General features: G+C 37.2%; 1 long non-coding RNA gene across 1 annotated transcript; it reads right to left on the bottom strand.

Moving 5' to 3' along the window:
- Positions 1–6,906: 6,906 nt before the first annotated feature.
- On the bottom strand, positions 6,907–13,975 carry LOC128206129 (uncharacterized). The gene is made up of 3 exons (XR_008256396.1): positions 13,864–13,975; positions 10,258–10,332; positions 6,907–8,335 (listed from the first exon to the last, which is right to left on the bottom strand). It is a non-coding gene; the product is annotated as an uncharacterized LOC128206129 (long non-coding RNA).
- Between the last annotated feature and the right edge of the window lie 2,203 nt (positions 13,976–16,178).

The raw sequence follows: 16,178 nt of genomic DNA, 5'->3' as shown, positions 1-16,178 counted from the left end.
CTTGTCCAAGTGATAACTTAACAATCCCTGGACGTATGGTCACCAAACTTAACATGAAGGTTGGGCATGACCAGTAGATGAACCCCATTGATTATAGATGTCATCAAGGTCACAATGACGTTTAACGGTAAAAGGATTTTAAAGCATGTCCGAGTGATAACTCAACAATGTCTAGACCAATGGTCATCAAACTTGACATGGAGGCTGGGCCTGAGCAGTAGATGATTGATCCAAGGTTATTGGGTCAAAGGTCAAGGTCACAGTGACCTTGAATGCGAAATTATTCTAGAGTGATAATTCGACAATGCCTGCACCCATAGTCCTCAAACTTGACCTTTGGGTTGGGCCTGACATGGAGATGACCCCTTTTGATATTAGGGGTCATTGGGTCAAAGGTCACATTGACCTTGGACACAAAAAGCTTGTCTGTGTGATAACTTGCAAGCCCTGCACCCATTACCCTGAAACTTGACATTTAAGTTTTGGGTGACCAATTGATGACTCCTATGGATTTTGAGGTCAAAGGTCATGGTCATAACCCATATTCATCATTAAAATTTCGTCATATTTACTTATTCCCTGCTGCGAAGAGGATATATAGTTATCTGCAAATATCAGTCATCATCTGAACATGATTAAAAACTGTACCTAATATCCTCACACTTTGAATAGTTATAATCTTAAAACTGCCTCAAAGGCATCTAATACAATATCATATGTCTGTCAGCCAGCTATCTCCTACTCAGCTTTATCATATGTCTGTCAGCCAGTTATCTCTTTCCAAGGTTTATCATATGTCTGTCAGCCAGCAATCTCCTACCCAGCTTTATCATATGTTTATCAGCCAGCTATCTCCTACCCAGGTTTATCATATGTCTGTCAGCCAGCTATCTCCTTCCAAGGTTTATCATATGTCGGTCAGCCAGATATCTCCTTCCAAAGTTTATCATATGTTTGTCAACCAGCTATCTCCCACCCAGCTTTATAATATGTCTGTCAGCCAGCTATCTACTACCAAGCTTGATCACTTGTCTGTCAACCAGCTATCGCCTACCCAGCTTGATCACTTGTCTGTCAGCAAGCTATCTCCTACCTAGCTTTATCATATTTCTGTCAGCCAGCCATCTCCTACCCACCTTTATCATATGTCTGTCAGCCAGCTATCTCCCACCCAGCTTTATAATATGTCTGTCAGCCAGCTATCTACTACCAAGCTTGATCACTTGTCTGTCAACCAGCTATCGCCTACCCAGCTTGATCACTTGTCTGTCAGCAAGCTATCTCCTACCCAGCTTGATCACTTGTCTGTCAGCCATCTATCTCCTACCCAGTTTTATCATATGTCTGCTAGCAAGCTATCTTCTACCCAGCTTGATCAATTGTCTTTCAACCAGGTATCTCCTAACCAGCTTTATCATATGTCTGTCAGCCAGCTGTCTCCTACCCAGCATTATCATATGTTTATCAGCCAGCTATCTCCTAACCAGCTTTATCATATGTCTGTCAGCCAGCTATTTCCTACCCAGCATTATCATATGTCTGTCAACCAGCTATCTTCTACCCAGCTTTATCATATGATGATCAGCCAGCTATCTCCTACCCAGCTTTATCACATGTCTGTCAGCCAGCTATCTCCTACCCAGCTTTATCATATGTCTGTCAGCCAGCAAGCTCCAACCCAGCTTAATCACTTGTTTGTCAACCAGCTATCTCCTACCCAGCTTTATCATATGTCTGTCAGCCAGCTATCTCCTACCCACCTTTATCATATGTCTGTCAGCCAGCTATCTCCTACCCAGCTTTATCATATGTTTATCAGCCAGCTATCTCCTACCAAGCTTTATCATATGTCTGTCAGCCAGCTGTCTCCTACCCAGCTTTATCATATGTCTATCAGCAAGCTATCTCCTACCCAGCTCTATCATATGTCTTTCAACCAGCTACCTCCTACCCAGCTTTATCATATGTCTATCAGCCAGATATCTCCCACCCAGCTTTATCATATGTCTGTCGGCCAGCCATATTCTACCCAGCTTTATCATATGTCTGTCGGCCAGCCATATTCTACCCAGCTTTATCGTATGTCTGTCAGCCAGATATCTCCTACCAAGCTTTAGCATATGTCTGTCAGCCAGCTATCTCCTACCAAGCTTTATCGTATGTCTGTCAGCCAGCTATCTCCTACCAAGTTTATTATATGTCTATCAGCCAGCTATCTCCTACCCAGCTTTATAATATGTCTGTCAGCCAGCCATCTCCTACCAAGCTTTATTATATGTCTGTCAGCCAACTATCTCCTACCCAGCTTTATCATATGTATGTATGCCAGCTATCTCCTACCCAGCTTTATCATATGTCTGTCAGCCAGCTATCTTCTACCCCGCTTTATCGTATGTCTGTCAGTCAGCTATCTCCTACCCACCTTTATTATATGTCTGTCAGCCAGCTATCTCCAACCCAGCTTTATCATATGATTGTCAGCCAGCTATCTCCTACCCAGCTTTATCACTTGTTTGTCAGCCAGCTATCTCCTACCCAGCTTGATTATATGTCTGTCAGCTAGCTATCTCCTACCCACCTTTATCATATGTCTGTCAGCCAGCTATCTCCAACCCAGCTTTATCATATGATTGTCAGCCAGCTATCTCCTACCCAGCTTGATCACTTGTTTGTCAGCCAGCTATCTCCTACCCAGCTTGATTATATGTCTGTCAGCCAGCTATCTCCTAACCAGCTTTATCAAATGTCTGTCAGCCAGCTATCTCCTACCCAGCTTTATCATGTCTGTCAGCCAGGTATATCCTACCCAGCTTGATCACTTGTCTGTCAACCAACATTCTCTTACCAAGGTTTATCACTTGTTTGTCAGCCAGCTATCTCCTACCAAGCTTTATTATATGTCTGTCAGCCAGCTATTTCCTACCCAGCTTTATCATATGTCTGTCAGCCAACTATCTCCTACCAAGTTTTATGACATTTCCGTCAGCCAGCTATCTCCTACCCAGCTTTATGACATGTCCGTCAGCCAGCTATCTCCTACCCAGCTTTATCATATGTCTGTCAGCCAGCGATCTCCTACCCAGCTTTATCATGTTTGTCAGCCAGCTATCTCCTACACAGCTTGATCACTTGTTTGTCAGCCAGCTATCTCCTACCCAGCTTGATCACTTGTTTATCAGCCAGGTATGTCCTACACAGCTTGATCACTTGTTTGTCAGCCAGCTATCTCCTACACAGCTTGATCACTTGTTTGTCAGCCAGCTATCTCCTACACAGCTTTATCACGTGTTTGTCAGCCAGCTATCTCCTACACAGCTTGATCACTTGTTTTTTCAGCCAGCTATCTCCTACACAGCTTGATCACTTGTTTTTCAGCCAGCTATCTCCTACACAGCTTGATCACTTGTTTGTCAGCCAGCTATCTCATACCCAGCTTGATCACTTGTATGTCAGCCAGCTATCTCCTACCCAGCTTGATCACTTGTCTGTCAGCCAGCTATCTCCTACCCAGCTTGATAACTTGTCTGTCAGCCAGCTATATCCTACCCAGCTTTATCATATGATATATCACCCAGCTTACTCAAAGACATCTTAAAGTTAATGATTATTCTTGAAGGCCAATCAAAGTAAACTGGTATTAAATTTCATGGCAATTCACTAGAGCTGACCAAAAACAAATGCATCTAAAGTTGTTTTGTGTTGTGATTAAGATTGGCAGCCATACGTTTCAATGGACAGCAACAGCATCAGGCACGTCACACCTGTCTGCACTCAAAGCTGAGCAGTTCTTATCTGATATTTACCAAACATGGTAACAATTTTAATGGACAGATTATATAGATAAAGTGTACAAAAGAAGTATGATATACGACACTATTTACTCTGGAGTTGTGGACCACAATGTAAAGTCATTTTATCAAATTGACAATTACTCTTCTCACTCAAAGATAACCAGTTACAATATTTGGTAACCATGTTTATGGGAATGATGTCTTTGCAAAGTTTGATGACAATAATTGTTTATGTAAAAAATTGACCAAACTGAACCTGTCTGCTCACTCACTCAATTAAGCATTCATTGCCTTTTTAATCTTTCTCAAACTTGGTCAAATGCTTTCTCTCCAGTCACGTGCATTCCAGGTCCAAGACATTATTTGTAGTCAGAATCATTCCTTCATATCATATACCTTCACATTGATCATTATGAATCTCACACATTTTGGTGTTTGTCTATCTTTGTGCTTAAAAACAGATTAGTCACTTACGTTAAATGATGAAACGGAGGAAAATACATGTATATGTCTGAACGAACGCTTCTGTGCACAAAATATTATTATGAATTATAAGTTAAAACGTTTGATACACTTAAGCTTAAATATTCTCAAGATTAATTTCTGTCTCTTATTGATGATGTGTTTTGAGATCTATTTTACTGTGATAAACACCAACCGAAATTGGCATTGGTCCTGTGGAAATCTTATATCACTCAGTCAAGGATATTTATTAACTGACCAGACTTGAGTTATGACCTTGAACTTTATTTGCTAAAATTAACATGTCTGCTCTCCACCTAGACAAGTTTCTATTCTATTCATTTTTCCTAAGTCATAAAATACGAGGGTTGATCCAAAATGATGTGGTCTTCTTTAATAATTCAAATAGAACAGAAACTGTACATACAATTCATATACCAGTAACATCTGATATTATTCCTGTAATTTTCAATGAAATACATAATTTTTTTGCTGATTAGCATTTCATTAACGACATGTGGTTGAAACCGACCAGTGCAGTCAAATGACATAAGAGGCATTGCACTCATAAAGCATCGCATTGTTTCAAAGTATTTCCCACCAACACTGCCACACTTTTCATGGCGCTTAATCCACAGTGTATAAATGTCCGAATACCACTCTCTAGAAAACATGGAGATCGCATAATGCACATTTACTTGCAGTTCATCGAGGAAATGAAAAAGATGTCCTCTAAGCTCACACTTCATTCGGGGAATACCGCAAAATCCATAGGCACGTGTTCTTGCGAGTATGGCACAGTGCAACATCTTCAAAGTCTAACAGGCTGATATCAGGGTCAATGCAGCAGTGTGTGCTGGGCATTATCCATGTGCAGTAAAAACTCATCCAAGCTTACACCCAGCCTCTTTAAAGTGATCGCAAACACCAGTTTTCTTCGAATACACTTAAATGGATGATACAGAAATGATATAATTTATTTTCTTGTCGTCACAATATTTCAATAATATTATAATGTAGATAATAATAATAATAATAATAATATAATAATATAATAATAATAATAATAATAATAATAATAAACCTTTACAAAGTACTCTACATTGGCGGTTTGACCCTTATGACAGTGATGAACATGTACTTGGATCCAGACTAGTTAACTCAAGCCTTTTCTGGGGTTGGTGAAGAGGCTCTCTTCCAAATGGAAGATTATTGTTTGGTCTCCAAATCATAAAACCATATCCAGGTTTCATCTGTGGAAATGTTCTGGTTCATACATTTTTCACCTTCTAGTGCGTATCTTTGCAGAAATGATTTTGAATCATGCACACGTTTTTTCTCTTCCCGCACAAAATTTTAGAATCTGTTAGAATCTTTTGCACACTTCTGTATCCAACTTGACGACACTGGCTACATCATGGACTGTCAAAAGGTGATCCCCCTTGGATGACGTTTTTCACTGACGTCACCAACGTCATGCCCCTAGTCTTCTTTAGTCCTCTTCCCTTATTGTTATTGTTCTATGGACTCTCGCCCTTCTGTAAAACATTATTGGCAGTTGAATACTAATGAATGGCTTACAGGTTGCTTCATTTTTCACTACAGCAATCATTTTCATAGTCTGTGTTGGTGTTTTCCCCAATCCTACGCAAAATTTTATCAACCGTCGCACTTCAACAAAGTCTGCCATGTTGTATCCAAGACTATGCTTGTATAACAGTTTATTGGTACGACGTCAACTTAATATTTAATGTTATTTGGCAGAATTTCATTGATGAACATGGAAGAAAAGTAGGTTGTGAAAGATACACAAAAAGTTTGTAAACATACATTTCTGATGGTGTGCCAAATTAACAGACCCAAAAATTCATATTGTCTATGCAAAACACTTTGAATAAAATATTCATGAATTTTTAAATGATTTGGATGGAAACTTCAAATGTATCCACGTAATTCTGGATCACACCTGGTACATGTGTGGATTAACATCATATATCCAAAACATATCATGTCATTCAAGACGTTGGGGCCAATCTTGAAATATGTATGTAAAAGAGTTGTTGCGATAAACATAGTTGTAATTTTCATACCAATATTGAGTATGTAAGAGCTCTTTGATTATTTCAATTTCGAATAGCTATTTGTATATGAAGTACATTTGAAGAAAAGTTGAAGTTGCAGCTGATTCACGTATGAAATCCCTATCCTGATCCATTGTGTGATCCAACAAGTGTTACATTAACCTTTGAGGTGAGACAACTTTTAATATACTCAAACATCAACCAATGTTGCTCAACAATTCTGAATTCTGTGAATAAAATTTGATTAATAGAAGCTTAGATGCAGCAGAGACACAAAGTATGACTTTGAAATCCTATCGGGCTTCAATGACCAAGTTTGACTTTGACCATGGATGTTACATGCGACACCTTCCTTTCCTGAAGTTTGATTACAATCGGATCAATTGTGACATATTTATAGCTGAGACAATATAAACTCAGGGCAGACTAACAGGCTGAAACTTTGACAATTATATGCCTCCCTTAACATATGAAAGCTGATCACAAAAATTCAAAAGCTGCCTTCCATAGAAATCTGCAAGTGTAGAGAACATTGTTTGTATTTTGAGGCACAACAAAAAGTAAAACCAGACTCCAATATATAAGCTATTTATTGAAAGCAAAGAATCTAACTGTAACTCATTTGAGGTTTAATTAACACAAATTATAATTAGAAGTTCAATTGTATCTACAACTGATGAGCATAGAAATAATTATGCATCTATATTTTTAATATAGGCACTTGAAGTATAATGACATCTTTTATCTAAGTACAGTAATTGGTTCAAGTTTATGATTATGATTATCTGATATTGGTACATTTAAAGGCAAAACAATTACAGTTACAAAACAATTTTTATAATAAACCAAAAATTTCTCAAATTCAAACTATATGGATAAAAAAGAAAAAAAAACACACAAATTAAGTTTTCTGGTAGTTGGCCAGCCCTGTCCAATGACCCAATACATGCAAAGTTCATAATCTAAAACATCTTTGATTTTACTTTTATGATTAACTTTACCATAAAACACTGAGAAACTTTATATTTAATTTTATACATGACTATGTCTGATGTTATTGGCTGTTGTATTTGTACATCAATGCTACATAGAATAAAAGACAGTGTTACTATCATGAGCTAATAAAAATACAGTTGAACCCTGATGGCTCAAACTCCCTAGTGTATTAGAACAGTTACAAGCAGAAATGGGTCCTACAGTGGATTAGAACAGTTACAAGCAGAAATGGGTCCTACAGTGGATTTGAACTGTAACAAGCAGAAATGAGTTAAGTGTATTTGAACTGTAACAAGCAGAAATGGGTCCTAGTGTATTTGAACTGTAACAAGCAGAAATGGGTCTCATAGTGTATTTGAACTGTAACAAGCAGAAATGGGTCCTAGTGTATTTGAGCGGTAACAAGCAGAAATGGGTCCTATAGGGTAATTGAACGGTAAGATGCAGAAATGGGTCCTGTAGTTTACTTATTGAACCATAACAACCAGAAATCAGTCTTATAGTATATTTTTCAATTATTAGTTTTTGGCATCATATCATAAAATGCTTTTCATAAAAAGAACTGTAAATTATCTTTAAAGTATCCATGATCATTTATATTCATCAAGTTGTTGGAAACACAGTTCTATTTTCAGTAACAAGAAACTAATACATCATATTGGTTGTGCACGTCATATTTACTTTATAACCCATTTCTTCTTGTTACAGTTCAGAACTGTTAAACATTGTGATACAAACATCATTTCAAAAAATACAATTTTAAACATTCAGGTCTTTTTTCAAGTCTAGAAAATGTTGAATTGGTGGATAATCGAAGCTGTATTTACACGGGCAATTAGACTGCGCTACAGACTCTATTTCCAGAGCTGCATCCCCTGTTTTGGTCCAGTCATTGTCTCCCTTTGTTTTAACTGGACCACTGCTAGGACACTCTATTGGAGAGAAGTCCACCTTGCTCAGACATATCTTAACTTGATCGATCAGATGCATACTGGAGCCATTTTTCTAAAAATAACAAAATATGTGTTCAACGTAAATATAAAAACAATCCTCTGTAAAAATAAATATGATTCTTTCATTTTCTAATAGCCAATAATATTAACTTATGTTTAAGCTGCAAGATCTCACTGTTTCTGTAAGCTAGTATGCTTTCTAGTATTCCTCCTACTCATAAAGTTAAACATTATACAATGCCTCAAAGAGAAACGACAACTTGGCTATTCATACACGTACATCTTTGTAAGGCATAACTAGTTAAACTAGAGCTGTCACAGGAGTGACGAATACCCCCAAATGCCACCTGGACACAGGAATGGCAAACCATTCCTTTGAAAAGAGAACATAACTCCAAGGTTACTGCACACTGCATCTTCTTTTAGCATGCATGTATTGTTTTATTTAAATCTGTTGAGTAATTTAGAAGTTACACTGCTGACAAGAAAAACTAGCTGATGCTCTAGCTGATCTCTTCTGGAATAAGACATCTAGAGCATTCACGAGCTTTTCTTCCAACACGATCATCATCAAATTTTACAAGTACATATTTGGGCTTGAATGCATCCTTATCCACCTGGGAATAAATCCCGGGACTGTTCCTGTAGCCGAATTAACAAGTCCATCTGACAGGTCAATATTTGTAGAAAGCACTACTGTGGCAAATATGCCATACTTAAGTTCTGCTGGTATTCCACTGGCATCTGGTTCAAATGAAGCATGCTGGACTTGTTTTGTTTGTTCATCTTTCCAAGTGTCAATTACTTTTAAGGTAAATATTTGCTCATTTAGTTTTTGAAGGATCTATCGAACTTGACCTGTATCTTCTGATGTTACACCTGTGTACCAAAATATGTTCAAATCTGTCCAGCCTTTCAGGAGTTATCGTCCGGAAACCATTTTTCTATTTTTAGTAACAGTGACCTTGACCCCACCAGCCCCAATATCGAACTTGATCTGTATCTTCTGATGTTACACTTGTGTACCAAAAATTGTTCAAATCCGTTTAGCCTTTCATGAGTTATCGTCCAGAAAACGTTTTTCTTTTTTTAGTAACCTTGACCTTGGCCCCACCAGCCCCAATATCGAACTTGACCTGTATCTTCTGATGTTACACCTGTGTACCAATTTTATTTTTTAAATTTGTCTAGCCTTTCATGAGTTATCGTCCGGAAACCATGAAAACCGACCGACCGACCAACCGACAGACCGACCGACCGACCGACAAGCTCACTAACTTGATCTGTATCTTCTGATGTTACACATGTGTACCAAAAATTGTTCAAATCCGTCTAGCCTTTCATGAGTTATCGTCCGGAAACCGTTCTTCTTTTTTTAGTAACAGTGACCTTGACCTTTGCCCCACCAGCCCAAATATCGATCTTGACCTGTATCTTCTGATTTTACACCTGTGTACCAAAAACTTTTCAAATCTGACAAGCCTTTCATGAGTTATCGTCCGGAAACCGTTTTTCTATTTTTAGTAACAGTGATCTTGACCTTGGCCCCACCAGCCCCAATATCGAACTTGACCTATATCTTCTGATGTTACACCTGTGTACCAAAACTTTTTCAAATCTGTCTAGCTTTTCATGAGTTATCGTCCGGAAACCATGAAAACCGAAGACCGACCGACCGACCGACCGACGACCGACCGACCGACTGACCGACAAGCTCACTCCTATATACCCCCTCAAACTTCGTTTGTGGGGGCATAATAATTATTTGCAGGATTTGGTTTACAGGGATGTCCTGTATTGTCCGTGGGACTCAAAATAAAGCCAGATCACACTGCCGATTACAAATGTCTTTACTTGTTAACTCTATTTGCTGACTTCTGCATGAGATATAAACCACATGCATGCAGAGGCGGGTGAAAAATTATGAATACATTAACTACAAACAGTATGATTTTGTTGCACCCTAATACTAACCCATTTGATGTATGAGCACACTAGGACAGGTGTGAATCCTGTTGATGATTTCACTGCATCTGTGAAGTTCTTGCACTAAAACACAACACACAAAGGTTTTTTAAATGTGTTTGTTGCATGTTTTAAGACATTCATGCACTAAAAAGGTGACAACAATGTGAAAACTATTTTCAGCATCCTCTTGAAAAATATCATAAATCTTTACTTATGTTAAGTGGTGAATCTAGTGCTTCCACAGTATTTGCCATTCAAATCGGAGCTAACACTGTATTTGGTATTGTATCCAATGCTTACACTATATTAGGCATTGAATCTAGTAACTTCATTGTTTTTGTTATTAAAGGGACTGTACACCATATTGGCACCAATTTTTTTTTTTCTGTAACAAATCTCAGGACAAATATCTCATAGAATGTTTTACTCTTTGATATCATAATTGTAACAAAAAGTACCAAAATATAAATAAAAAAATGTGTCAGAGACCGAGTTCGAACCTGTGTCGCCAAATTTGCAGTCCAGCGTCATATCCACTGAGTTATGATGGCTTACTCTAATTGGGTAACACAATTAAGCTATAGACCTACCTAGGTAATATCACGTGATAACACCAACTAGCCAATCACGCATAAGGAATGAATTTTACCTGGTAGACATACCCAGTAATATTTTTAATGGAAAAATACAAAATAACTGCTAAACTTAAATAAATTGTAAACCATGTGGAACTTCAGTTAGTAAGTTTCAATGCATTGTACACATCGATGCCAAGTTTATGTCAGTTTTCAACAATTTTCTTTTTTTTCGCTATTTTTCATACAGAGTACAGCCCCTTTAAATCTAATGTTTACACTTTAATTGCCATTGAATCTAGAGCTCACACCATATTAACCATAAGTGCTACTGATTGCCTGTAGTTGTCATTGAATCTAGTGTTTATGCTGAATTTGCCTTTGAATCTAGTGTTTACGCTGTATTTGCCATTAAATCTAGATCTTACACAATAATTGCCAATGAATCTAGTGCTAAGGCTATATTTGCCATTGAACCTAGTGATTACACCATATATGCCTTTGAATCTAGTGCTTAAAGTATATATGACTTTGAATCTAGTGCTAATACCGTATATGCCTTTGAATCTAGTGCCTACACCATATTTGCCTTTGAACCTAGTGCTTACACCATATTTGCCTTTGAATCTAGCGCTTACACAGTATTTCCCATTCAATCTAGTGCTAACACCATATATGCCTCTGAACCTAGTGCTTTCACGATATATGCCTTTGAATCTAGTGCTTAGGCTATATTTGCCATTGAACCTAGTGCTTACACAATATACACCTTTGAATCTAGTGCTTACACCATATTTGCCATTAAATCTAGTGCTTACACCATATGCCTTTGAATCTAGTGCTTATACCATAATTGCCTTTGAATATAGTGCTAAGGCTATATTTGACATTAAACCTAGTGCCTTAACCATAGATGCCTTTGGATCTAGTGTTTACACCATATATGCCTTTAAATCTAGTGCTAAGGCTATATTTGCCATTGAACCTAGTGCTTACACCATATACACCTTTGAATCTAGTGCTTACACCATATTTGCCATTAAATCTAGTGCTTACACCATATGCATTTGAATCTAGTGCTTATACCATAATTGCCTTTGAATCTAGTGCTAAGGCTATATTTGTCATTAAACCTAGTGCTTAAACCATAGATGCCTTTGAATCTAGTGTTTACACCATATATGCCTTTGAACCTAGTGCTTACACCATATATGCCTTTGAATCTAGTGCTTACACCATATTTGCCATTAAATTTGGTGCTTACACCATATATGCCTTTAAACCTAGTGCTGACACTATATATGCATTTGAATCTAGTGCTTACACCATAATTGCATTTGAATCTAGTGCTAAGGCTATATATGCAATTAACCTAGTCCTTACACCATATATGCCTTTGAATCTAGTGTTTTCACCATATATGCCTTTGAATCTAGTGCTAAGGCTATATTTGCCATTGAACTTAGTGCTTACACAATATACACCTTTGAATCTAGTACTTACACCATATTTGCCATTAAATCTAGTGCCTACACCATATGCATTTGAATTTAGTGCTTATACCATAATTCCCTTTGAAACTAGTGCTAAGGCTATATTTGCCATTCAACCTAGTGCTTAAACCATAGATGCCTTTGAATCTAGTGTTTACACCATATATGCCTTTGAACCTAGTGCTTACACTATATATGCATTTGAATCTAGTGCTTACACCATAATTCCCTTTGAAACTAGTGCTAAGGCTATATTTGCCATTAAACCTAGTGCTTAAACCATAGATGCCTTTATATCTAGTGTTTACACCATATATGCCTTTGAACCTAGTGCTTACACTATATATGCATTTGAATCTAGTGCTTACACCATAATTCCCTTTGAAACTAGTGCTAAGGCTATATTTGCCATTAAACCTAGTGCTTAAACCATAGATGCCTTTGAATCTAGTGTTTACACCATATATGCCATTGAACCTAGTGCTTACACTATATATGCATTTGAATCTAGTGCTTACACCATATTTGCATTTGAATCTAGTGCTAAGGCTATTTTTGCCATTAACCTAGTCCTTACACCATATATGCCTTTGAATCTAGTGCTTACACCGTATTTGCCATTAAATCTAGTGCTAACACCATTTATGCCTTTGAACCAAGTGCTTACACCACATTTGCCATTGAACCTAGTGCTTACACCATATTTGCCTTTGAAGCTAGTGCTTACACCATATTTGCCTTTGAAGCTAGTGCTTACACCATATTTGCCTTTGAATCTAGTACTAACACTGTATTTACCCTTGAATCTAGTGTTTACACCATATTTGCTATTAATCTAGTACTTCCACTATATTTTCCATTCAAATCAGTGCTAACTCTTTACTGAATATTGTTTATAAGGCTTACACTATATTTGGCAGTGCATCTAGTGCTTACACTAGATTTGCCATTGGTATTAGTGTTTACACTATATTTGTTATGACTCTAGTATTTACACCATATTATTTACATTATTTGCCGTTTAGTTCTAGGGCTTACACTGTATTTGCCATTGAATCTAGTCTTACACCATGTGATATGAATATAGTATTTACATTGTCTTTGCCACTAAAATCAGTGCTTACACTAAATTTGGTTTTGTATCTAGCGCTTTTTGTTGTATTGGGTATTGAATCTAGTACTACCGCTGTATTTCCCATTGAACTAGTGCTTACACAATATTTTGTGTGAATCTAGTATTAACACCATATTTGCCATTAAATCTAGTGTTTATGTTGTGTTTGCTATGAGGCGGACACCAATATCACAAAAATACTCAAGTCAAATCTCAATCTCAACTCTTTTTTACCATAATTGTTATATTATATGTCTATTTGCACCATCAATTGAATGAAATACTAAACAAGTCATAAATAATGGAAGAGGACAGCCCTCCCGGGCCCATCCCATTCAATTTGCAATTTGCTATAGAATCTTGTGCTTCAACGGTAAAAGGCATTGAAATAAGAGCTTACACTGTATTTAGCATTTAATCAAGCACTTACACTGTATTTGATAGTAGAACTCGGAACTATATCACTGCCACTCAGTATTCTGAAAAATAACTTGAAATTTGATAAAACAAAAGGGAAGTTATTATTATAATATAAATCATGAATATGCTATTTGATGAGAATGGGCTCAAACTATGAATCTAAATACATGCAATGAAAATAATCTACATGAACATATGAGGGGTGTCCGGGCAGTTCGCGGAAATACTCGTATACTGTAAAATGCAAATATGATCTTCTATTTCTCTGAAATTGTATGTTTTGTAACTGAACCATATTTTTGTTTGAATTTCAAAAAGAAAATGGATATGATTTAATAACTGTATCCATGGTGACGCACTGACAGTAACCTGGAGCACGTACACATTTCAACACTTCATGTGAAAAACATTACAGTTTTTATCAGTCCATCAATGCCCGCTAAAAGACGTCACGTTAGGTGCACATCTTGACGTCAGTTCCTGTAAATGTGAACATTGTAGTCCCTTCCGTTAGGATTTGATTGTGATTTGGCAACATCGTTCACAAAACGACTGTGACAACATGATAATGAATTGCCCAGTGTGGTGAAATTCTATGTTGGACTGAAGAAGACACCGCCTGAAACGATGAAACTTATTAAAGAGTCCTCTACGCTATCATCTTGCAGGAAAACATTTGTTTACAAATGGCTTGAGTGGTTTCTGAATGGAAGACTGGATTGAGGATCACAACGGACGAGACGTGGCTCTATTACTACGACCCTGAAACCAAAGACCAGTCCTCCGTTTGGAAATATCCAGAACACCCTCGCCAAGAAAGCTAAAGTGCAAAAAAGCCTTGGAAAAGAAATGTATATTCTGTATGATTCTGCGACAACGTGTTCCAGGTCGGACCGAAAATGCCAAATATTACTCCAAGGTACTGCGGAGGGATCTCGTGCATTGGATTCAAAAGAAACAGCAAAATATGGACCTTGACCACATGATTCTCAACCAGGATAATGCCCCGGCGCATAGAGCAGCATCCACGCAGCTGGAAAATAGTCTTTTGTGGTTCGAGATATTGGAACATCCCCCGTACAGCCCCGACCTGGCCCCAATGGAATTCCATGTCTTTCAGGAGATAAAGCGGAAGTTGCGGGGACAACACTTCGCTACAAGTGTTGACTTTCAACAGACAACACAGAGGATCGCGTCTACATTTGACAGTGCATGGTAAGCAGACATTTACCGTAAATGGATTGGCATATTTAGGAAATGTGTACTGACGGGCAGATACTATGTTGAGAAAGTCAATAGAGTGCTAGATTTGACATTTTTGACATTATGTAATGTCATCTGTGCGCCAGAGTGTACTGGATGGTAGTTTTGTATTTTCATTTATGGATATATTGTTTAATGTAATCGTTTGATATTGAAACATTTGCATAACGAAATATAAAATATTATTAAGCCCATTTCGTTTTCAGAATACCCCATTTTACGACAATTATATTGCAATTTCGCAAACTTCCCGAACACCCCTCGTATATACTATATATATCTTCAAATATACTTTTTATCATTTTATAAAGTTCCATGGAGATTCAAGTACAGTGTGTAGTACATAATAAGTCCCATTATGGTTTCTTAATGCTCAAAAGATTTAAACATTATACATTATATTTTTCGAAATTCTAGACCTGAATCGAGGAAACTCTCTTATGAATACAGTACAACCAGCCTTCAAATAATGGTAATGGATTCCGGAATTTCCTGTGTCGGAAGTCAGAATTATGTTTTTATTATCAATGGAGAAAATGCTAAACTTTTGATTTAAACGATCACAAAAATATACATAATCACTTTCAAAAACATTTAAATCTTAAGAAAAAACCCTTCTGTGCTATTTTTACCTGGATCATAGTTATGTCCAAAAAGTTAATATAGCGAAATAAAATGTATCTTTTTTACAATCAATTACTTAAACAAACTACTTGAGGGAGAGATTGGTCTACTGGTATAGGTGTCTGCCTCCCACCAATGAGGTTTTGGGTTCGATCCCCAAAGCTATCAGCTTTCGTCACAATGGAACTAACAGAAATTAATATGAACCAAGTTTGCTTGCAATATGTCGACCCTTACTTAAAGCTGCACTCTCACAGATTGAACGTTTATTTTTTGTCTTGGAACGAGCCAATTTTTTTGTGAAAATCCATAGAAACCAGTTATATAAGACTGCTGACAAAAAATCAGATCACAGATTTTTAAATTTAAGTACAAAAAATGATGTTTTATGCATTTTTCTTAAAGGGTTTAAGCCATAAAACATTTATTTTCAAACGG

Source organism: Mya arenaria, chromosome 10 (assembly GCF_026914265.1).
Source record: "Mya arenaria isolate MELC-2E11 chromosome 10, ASM2691426v1".
NCBI lineage: Eukaryota > Metazoa > Mollusca > Bivalvia > Myida > Myidae > Mya > Mya arenaria.
Note: the sequence above shows the minus strand (reverse complement) of the source record. Positions and strands in the feature narration are given on the sequence as shown.